We start from the raw sequence: 9,455 nt of genomic DNA on the forward strand, positions 1-9,455 counted from the left end.
TTCCCAATAAATGAAAATCTAAATTGGATATAACAATAATATATTTTGCTTTAAAAATGTCTTTTGGAAGTTGTAGAGCCATCTTCATATTCTACAAAAGGTTTATTCTAACTTACAGATAAGGCAAAGATCACTGATGCAAATGTATAGAATTGGTATTACCTTTATGTCTGTCCTTAACTTTTATGTTCCAAGATCAAAGTTCTTGAGCTTTTTGTCTTTCAGCAATGGTCAGTTGTAAGTCTAAACTAAACAATTAGTCTCAATGAATAAAGGGCACTGAAAGCTGTACAATTGTAAATGGAAGCAGAGGTGTTTAGCTGAGTCCGGTTATACACATCAGAGCTCTCCTGATACCTTATCCCAGCTGTTTAGGAGACTCCTGGAGGTTCTCCTGCTGTCATGTTGTAAAGGGAAAAAATACTAAAATATTATTTAAGATTGGATTAAGATGGCTGTCTGGGTGTAGATGCATCTATTCCCTTCCCTCCTCAAATACCTTGGAATGAAGAAAAAAAAATCTAGATATTTAAAAGGAAAACTCATTAACTGAACTGTTAGAAAATAATCTTCCTAGCGTACTAGGTAGTCTTAAGAAGTTTCTGAAATAGAGAAATCAAACAGGATTGGAATGACAGACACAAGACTGGAGGGCATCATAGCCCAATACACTGCAAGGGTTGATTGGCCAGTGGCTTTGGGAATGCTCAGAATTGAAAATCCAGTCGATAAAGAGAGCAGGAGGGTTCCCAGGGGTGATGGAAAGGATCATCATTTGTGTTAGTCTTTGTAGGAGCAGTAGAGTTTTCCCCGGGCTAAAACAATGAGAATGAGCAGAGGACACAGGAGAGTTGGTGCTCTAGGTAGCCAGTGATCCCAGGAAGAAATGAAGCCGCAACACCCAGAGGAAGGGTCCTCAGAATATCCCAGCAAGACACTCTATGCCGGCCATAATCACCACCAGAGTCAGTGTTATAAGCAGCGGGTGTTCACCAGTAGATGAACCAACTCTCAGGTACCCACATGACACAGGAGGCCGAATCTTATCATCCTTAAAGCAGGAGGTAATGTGTGCTAGTATCTAACATTGGTAAACCAAGAAACAAAGCCAAAAGCCTATTACTTAAAGTTATAGTGGTAAGTACCAGAAAAACTAAGAACCCAAACATTGAAAAGGGACATGACAGTGGTTCTGGACTGGGAGCTGGTGAAGCAAGAGGCTGTTTTTCATTCTGTAAAGTTTAATCTTTGTTTCTGTTTTTCTTCCTGTTTTACAAAATACATTATTGTAAACTAATGAATTATTAACAATGTAATTCTAAGAATATTCATTTTCTTTGTTTGGTGTGACATTTTAAAACCAACCATCATGCATGTATAAAATGAAAGAAATTCAATAAAGATATTTCCATTAAAATAGCAGCAGAACTTCAAAATACCTTGGAGAGGATATTATAAAAAAATAAGCAGGCTCGGTGCCACGGGCCTGGGGGAGACGCTGTTGGTGAAACGCTTGCAGACAATTCTTCCGTGCCGGGCAGGGGGGATGGGGATCGGGGGGCGCTGGCGGTGAGCAGGGCGGGGGGACGCCCGGGGCGGGGTCCGCCAGTGCTCCCTCCCTGGCCCCGCTCCGAGACCTTTTTTTTTTTTTTTTAACACCTTTATTGGAGTATAATTGCTTTACAATGGTGTGTTAGCTTCTGCTGTATAACAAAGTGAAACAGCCATACATATATATATCCCCATATATCCTCCTTCTTGCGTCTCCCTCCCTCCCACCCTCCCTATCCCACCCCTCTAGGTGGTCACAGAGCACAGAGCTGATCTCCCTGTGCTATGCGGCTGCTTCCCACTAGCTATCTATTTTACATTTGGTAGTGTATATATGTCCATGCCACTCTCTCACTTTGTCCCAGCTTACCCTTCCCCCTCCCCGTATCCTTAAGTCCATTCTCTACGTCTGCGTCTTTATTCTTGTCCTGCCCCTAGGTTCATCAGAACCTTTTTTTTTTTTCTGATTCCATATATATGTGTTAGCATACGGTATTTGTTTTTCTCTTTCTGACTTACTTCACTCTGTGTGACAGACTCTAGGTCCATCCACCTCACTACGGAGACCTTGACTGCCTTGCACAGCTGAGCTCCCGGGATGGGAAGGGCGACCTGGGTGATCCTCCCCTGACGCGGCCCACGGTGGGTACCAACCTAACGGACATTGTGGCTCAGAGAAAGATCACCATCCGGGAGCTGGGGGGTGGTGCATGGGCCCCATCTGGTCCAGTTACTATGGAAACTGTCATTCTCTCCTGTTCATGGCGGACGCCTCTAACCCCACCCAGCTCTCTGCATCATGTGCACAGCTCCTGGGTCTCCTTTCGGCCGAACAACTTGAAGAAGCATCGGTTCTGATTCTCTTCAATAAAATTGACCTGCCCTGTTACATGACCATAGAAGAGATGAAGTCGTTAATCAGGCTCCCGGACCTCATTGCTTGTGCCAAGCGGAATATCACCACGTAGAAATCAGTGCGCGGAAAGGCACTGGCTTGTCAGAAGTGCTGCGCTGGCTCGAGGACACCCACAGAACTGATGGTTGACTGCAGGGCGGAGAAGCGTGGCTGGCCGGCTCTGTGGCAAGAAGGCAGAAGCAGCACTGCTTGGCCTCTGGCTATCTGTTGCTTTTATAAGGGCAGAATAAGCCCTAGAAGATGGGGTTCTGTGCTGAGTTGCAGTGATGGGTAAACTGAGGCACCCAGGTTATAGAAACTCCTGACATCTGCCCTCTGGTTCCAGCGCTGGGAGAGGAGGACAGGCCTGCCGGGTGGCCTGTGTCCTACACCATCCTGGGATGGTTCTAGGGGATTTGTTCCCCTCCCCCCAGGAGAGCTGCTCTCTCAACTCTGACACAAGCTCCAACCTGTTGAGTTTCCGATACCGTGACAGTATAAGGAAGCTTGTGGGAAAACACCTATTGCTTGGTGCATTTGTGTCCTAGGGCCTCTGTAACAAATCGCCACAAATGGTGGCTTGCAGCAGCACAAACTTACGTTCACGGTGCTGGAAGCCAGAAGTGTGGAGGCTCTGAGGGGGAATCCGTTCCCTGCTTCTAGTGGCTGCTGGTGCCGCTTGGTGTTGTTGGCTTGTGGCTCGCAGGACTTCAATCTCTGCCTCTGTCTTCACGTGGTCTTCTCTCCTCTTTTTATAAGGAGGATGTAGGGCCCACCCTAAATCCAAGGTGATCTCATCTCAAGATCCACAGTTACATGTGCAAAGATCTTTTTTCCAAAGAAGGTCAACTTTGCATGTTCCGGGGGTTACAACTTGGACATATCTTTCGGGGCCACTATTAAACCTACTGCAGTCTGGTAAGAAAAAAATAAAATAAAATAAGCATACCTACTCAATGAAATCTATAATACTTGAGAGCATAAAAATTAGGCTTGAATGTATTGGGGAAAATTCACATTACTCGATGAGAATAAGCAATCATAAAATATCAGTTTTGCCACGAGTAATCTAAAAAGTTAATTAAAACTCCATGGGAGTTTTTAGAAAATAAAACTTGAAGGTGCTTCTTGATTTCATCTGATAGAGGTATACAAGAATATGTGTTTCCCCTAAAAAGTAGCAACGAAGGGGACTTGCCTTACAGAGGGAAAACATATAAAATTATAATAACTATGAGTCGTAGGTAAGGGCACATAAATAGGTAAGTAGGCCAACAGAACAAAATAAAGTCCAATAACAGGCCCAAATATGATTATTACTTCAATGATCAAAGTGGCCTTTGTCATCATTGGAGAAAAGACAGACCATTCTATAACTTATGTTGGAACAATTGGCTATCGATTGTTCAAAAAGAAAGTTCTCCCTCACACCATATATAAAAATATATCACGTATGGATTAAAACCTACTTTTACAAATAAAATTATAAAAGCTTTAGAAGACAATATAAGAGAATTTATTTTTCTTTCGGTGGGAAAAGCCTTACCTAAATCCCAGGAATCAAAAAGGAAAACACGAAGCTGTCAACTTACACGTATGTTCAGGAAAGGGAGTAAGTTTGAGGTAGGAGGTGAGGAATATATACTGCATATTTTTGTATTATTTGAATCTTGTACAATCATGTTAACTTAATATATTATCTATGTTCTTTACTTTAAAAATAAAGAATCAGGGGGCTTCCCTGGTGGCGCAGTGGTTGAGAATCTGCCTGCCAATGCAGGGGACACGGGTTCGAGCCCTGGTCTGGGAAGATCCCACATGCCACGGAGCAACTGGGCCCGTGAGCCACAATTACTGAGCCTGCGCGTCTGGAGCCTGTGCTCCGCAACAAGAGAGGCCGCGATGGTGAGAGGCCCGCGCACCGCGATGAAGAGTGGTCCCCACTTGCCGCAACTAGAGAAAGCCCTCGCACAGAAACGAAGACTCAACACAGTCATAAATAAATAAATAAATAAATAAAAGAACGTGAATTTCTTTAAAATAAATAAATAAATAAATAAAGAATCAGTAATATCTCATAACTAGCAGCTTCTCACAATTTCTTGTGTATGCCAATCTCAGTCTACCTTCGGGAGCCCTGACTGGAAACCATTGAGTTATGCCACCTAAACCCCCTCTACCAATGGCATTAGCCCTGCTCCCTGGAGCAGGGTGCAGGCAGGTGAAGAAATGACCAGAAGCTGCTTACATTTAGCTTCATCTTGAATTTGTTTCTTACTCACATGATAGATCACATCATTAGGGATCTGCTTACCCAAAAAGATAGTTTTGCGAGGAACTTACCTGGTTACTAGCATTACTGTTACATAGAATTTGCAAGTTGATAAATTTCTTTTTGGCTCCTTTTAACTCCTTTGTTTGTTTTCTTGAAACTTCTCCCTACCTCCTATAAAGTTATCTTTTTACAATTTCTAGACTCTCAATGCCCCTATATAACATTTTCACTCCTCACAGATGAACCCAACCCAATTTTGCCTTCCCTAAAGGTTTCAACTTTCCCATTTTCTTAGTTCTGTCTGTTTTCACAATTATATTAAAATCTTTTGTAAAAGAAGTAATGACCAATAAGGTGCAAAAACTGACACATGTCTCTCACTGATATTTACATTAAAAAATGGAATCTGTTACCCCTAATAAAACCTATAATTAATGGGCTATATGGAAAAATCTTGTCAAGGCAGTATTTCTCTCATTTCTTTCCCCCCTTTTCTAATAACAATATTTAAACAATATTAAAAAAAAAAAAAGGTCAGCACCTTTCCAACGTGCATCTGAAAGACTTTTAACTCTTACTTAGATTGAGCCTTGATTGTGTGCTTAAATACTGCTACGATGACTTGAACAGAGGAAGAATGAGATTCAACTGAGCTGCGCGTACTTTTTCTTTTGTGCTTTATGAACACCCAGGTGTTTGAGGAACTGATTATTAATGAGTTTCATCATCTGTTCTAGCAATTCTTCAGAAATCCAAGATCTGTTGACAAATCTACAACTTTCAAAGTTGGCTTTTCTCTGATTTAAAATGCCTTAATCTGATATTTTACATTTAAAAATGGCTGTTGTTTTTTGAAACTCTAAAATAAAACTGTGCCTTTTTGAGTGGTCCTATTCTATTCTTGGTCCCTGGTAGGAAGAGTTGCATCTCTAACAGCTTTCCTTTTATGGGCTCCTAAAGTAATTCTGAAATGGGCAAGTTTTCTGCATTTCATTGGTTATTAACTGCATCTAACCAATTGCAAGAGATCGACTTTCTTGGATCTCAGCCCCTCAACACAGCTTTTGCTGTATTTTGCCATGAGTTCTGAAGGCAGCTAACAACAATGCATGTAAAATTCTTAGCTCACTGTCTGAAACATAATAGCTGCTAAAATATTATTGATTCTTACTGCTCCTTTGCATGGCATAATCACCACCAAAGCAGCACTTATAATAATAGTAAACATATATTGAATGTTTATAAATGACACAGTACGGTGTTAAGCACCTTCCAGGGGATTAGCTAATGAAATAGATATAACCTTATTATCCTCCTTTTACAGATGAGAAAACTAAGGCTTTGAGAGTTTATTCAAGTTTAATCATAATCAATGGAGGAACTGGGATGGAAGCCAGTCGCCTCCATAGCCGGGGCTCCTCAGCGAGGAATAAGATCAAGGATCCCTTTACTAGCCTAAAGTCATTATGGTGCAGAAGATGCATAGAAAACATCAAAAAAAATGAGCTATTAGGGAACTAATTTCTCCATAGAGCATGACATTCTATATTTGCCTTCTAGTTTTTGCTACCACCACTCACCATAATGGTGCCTCTAACTGCAGTGCATCTCCTTTTCTGTGGCCAGTCTTTGAATTACGAATTTTCTCAGTTTTCAATAGAGTAAGAATTCAGCTTTGTGAGACAAGGGGAATTAAATAAATGAAAGAGGATTTACTGAGGTCAGTTGCAATAGATTGCTCTTCAGTGTTCTTCAGAATCACCAGTCCTGCTTAGAATCAAATGCAGCCCATGGACTTCCATTGCTGCCCAGAGTTAGCGTCTTATCACTCTGCTGAATTCCTTTCAATTTCTACACTTGAAGTCATTGGTCTCACTTAGTTCCTCAACTTGATTTCCTCCTGCTGTTGAAGGCTGCTGAATGGCTGTCTGGAAAGCCATTATCAGCAGCTGTCTCTCCCCTGCCAAGGAAAGGCTTTAACAGTGAAAAGCTGCACACTGCTTCAGATTGCATGCATGTGTGATTTTCATAAATTGAATTGAAATGATTCAGAAAGAAAAAATGATTGAGAGGTGGTGCAATGGTGACACAATATCCCCGTGAGGACTATGAAGTGATATCCCAAGCATGCTGTTCATTTTTGTTTCTACAACTACAGGATAATATTTATCTGGCTTTTACATAGTCTATCAAGTGACAGGAGAAAGCCTAAGTAAGATGCTGAGAACGCCTCTGCTGTATGTATTAAGCTGCAACACTTTTTCTCTGGCATTTATTTACTAAATCACAGATGATCAAAAGAAAAAGGACCTTGAGGTGTCTATTTGCCTTTTTGTCTTAAGCACTGATCTCTTAAAATAATTCTGCAACCTCTCTCATTTATCTATGTCAGTATTTACTACAGGGCTTATTGTCATTTTTCATTAAGAAATATGAGGTACGTTTTCAAACATAAATACTTTAAATAGTCAGTACTGCACTTCCCTTCTACTGACAGCCCCAACCAATAAAGGACCAGAATCTCACGACTGTCTGCTTCTCCTGTTACTGAGAGCTCATCAGAAAATGATAGCATCTGGTAATCGTCTTTGAGTAGAAATTTAATTAATAGAGTATCTACAATTGACACCAAATGGAAAATAACTTTGAGGAAAAGTATGAAGTAGGGGGAACACATGATTTCTTCTTTCTTGAGCAAATAAATCCTGTTCTTCATTTAAAAAAAAAATAGGAGTTGTTCTACCTTCTGTCAGGATCATTCCAATTTTAAGGTTATTAATGTCCATCACTGGCCGATAGTACTATTTTCTATTAAACTAATGGTCATTGTCTACTTGGAGACTCCTCTTGAAACTATTCCTTAATGCCTACTTCATGAAAGGTAGATCTAAAGAAGGCTTTTTACGCAGACATAGAGAATGGACTTGAGGACACGGGGAGGGGGAAGGGTAAACTGGGATGAAGTGAGAGAGTGGCATGGACATATATACACTGACAAATGTAAAACAGATAGCTAGTGGGAAGCAGCCGCGTAGCACAGGGAGATCAGCTTGGTGCTTTGTGACCACCTAGAGGGGTGGGCTAGGGAGGGGGGGAGGGAGACGCAAGAGGGAGGAGATGTGGGGATATATGTATAGCTGATTCACTTTGTTATAAAGCAGAAACTAACACATTATTGCAAAGCAATTATACTCCAATAAAGATGTTTAAAAAAATTTTTTTTTAAATAAAGAAGGCTTTTTTGTTGTTTTTGGGGCAGACCACCAGGTTTCATGTCTTACTGAATTGAGTGTATTGTTTGTGACAACAGATGTAAAGCTAATTAAGCTGTGCTTGACATGGTCCTAGCTTCTTCATCTGCATCATAAAAAGGCTAACCTAGCAGCTGTCTAAATCTATGAAGTCAAAAAAGGATCAGAGCAGAGACACAATTTCTTCTGAACTTGAAATGAGAATGAGTGTGTTTCCGGTGTCTATCAATCTGCCTAAAACCAAGTAAATCATTTCAGAAGAAGCTTTCAGCACTCTATCAAGGTGATGGGGGTAGTGGGGTGGTAAAGTAGAAACACGTTTACAACTTTATTTCTATTGACTAGATAAATAACCTCCATTATTCAAAATGATAAAAACCAACCAGAAACAGAAGTTAAGATGTTCATGTATCAATCCACTAGTAGGACTTTAACTCCATCAGAGGAATAGAAGAAAATAAACAAAAATGGGAGGTTAATGTCTCAATGTTATTTAGTTATTTAGATTCGCCTAGTGTTAGGTCACTTATTCCCAGATACGCATGACTAGCTTGTTGCATATCTATTTAGTTTGAATGCAAAATATGCATGAATACACAAAATAGTATTTATGAGCCAAGTAATGTGCAGCGTGCTTTACATATACAGTCTCCTTTAATTTGCCCAACAAAATTGTGATGCAACTCTTATTATCACTATTTTAAAGATGAGAAAACTGAGCATTGATAGAATTGAAAAATAACTTCCCAACCATCCAGAACTAGTAAGTAGTGAGTCCAGGATTCAAGTCCTCATCTATTTAATCTAAAGCCCATATTTTAAATCATTTACAATCATTACCCTAAAGTTCTCTATGTGATAATATAATCTTGGATAAGATGAGAAAAAAATAGGTTTTAAGACTGTGTGCTCTGAATTTTCTGACACAATATGGTTATGATTTTCTCCATTTGACAAAAAAAGAAGCATTAGCCTAATTATGCTTAGGCCTCAGATAATGAGCATATCTTGATTTAAAATCTACAATATGAACAACTCATGGCAGATATCTCAATCTGACCAGAGAAATCCTTTCTTATTTTTTTTAGTTGGAGGATACTTGATTTACAATGCTGTGTTACTTTCTGCAGTACAGCAAAGTGAGTCAGTTATATATATATATATATATATGTAAAAAATATCGTGTGATATTGCTTATATGGGGAGTCCTCTCTTATTTCTTTTAGTAGTCAGTCTCTGTGAATGTGGATTTAAGACATTGAAGCTTTACAATTTTATAAGGCAAAAAAGAAAGAATCCCTACTTTTTTGATAGCAGCTTGGATGAAAAAGGCTAATGAGAGGCTCTAATGTAAGTGTTCTGTAACTTTTTGTGCAATGAATTGCACTATATAGTCTGAGGAAGCCTATGGACCTCTTCTCAGAAGGATGTTTTTAAATGCATAAAATAATCTACATAGGATTACAAAGGAAGCTAACTGTAT

General features: G+C 39.9%; 1 pseudogene; it reads left to right on the forward strand.

Annotated features, from left to right (window-relative positions):
* Window positions 1–2,199: 2,199 nt before the first annotated feature.
* On the forward strand, window positions 2,200–2,642 carry LOC132363621 (ADP-ribosylation factor-like protein 16; annotated as a pseudogene).
* The last annotated feature ends 6,813 nt before the right edge of the window (window positions 2,643–9,455 follow it).

Source organism: Balaenoptera ricei, chromosome 3, assembly GCF_028023285.1.
Source record: "Balaenoptera ricei isolate mBalRic1 chromosome 3, mBalRic1.hap2, whole genome shotgun sequence".
Taxonomy (NCBI): Eukaryota; Metazoa; Chordata; class Mammalia; order Artiodactyla; family Balaenopteridae; genus Balaenoptera; species Balaenoptera ricei.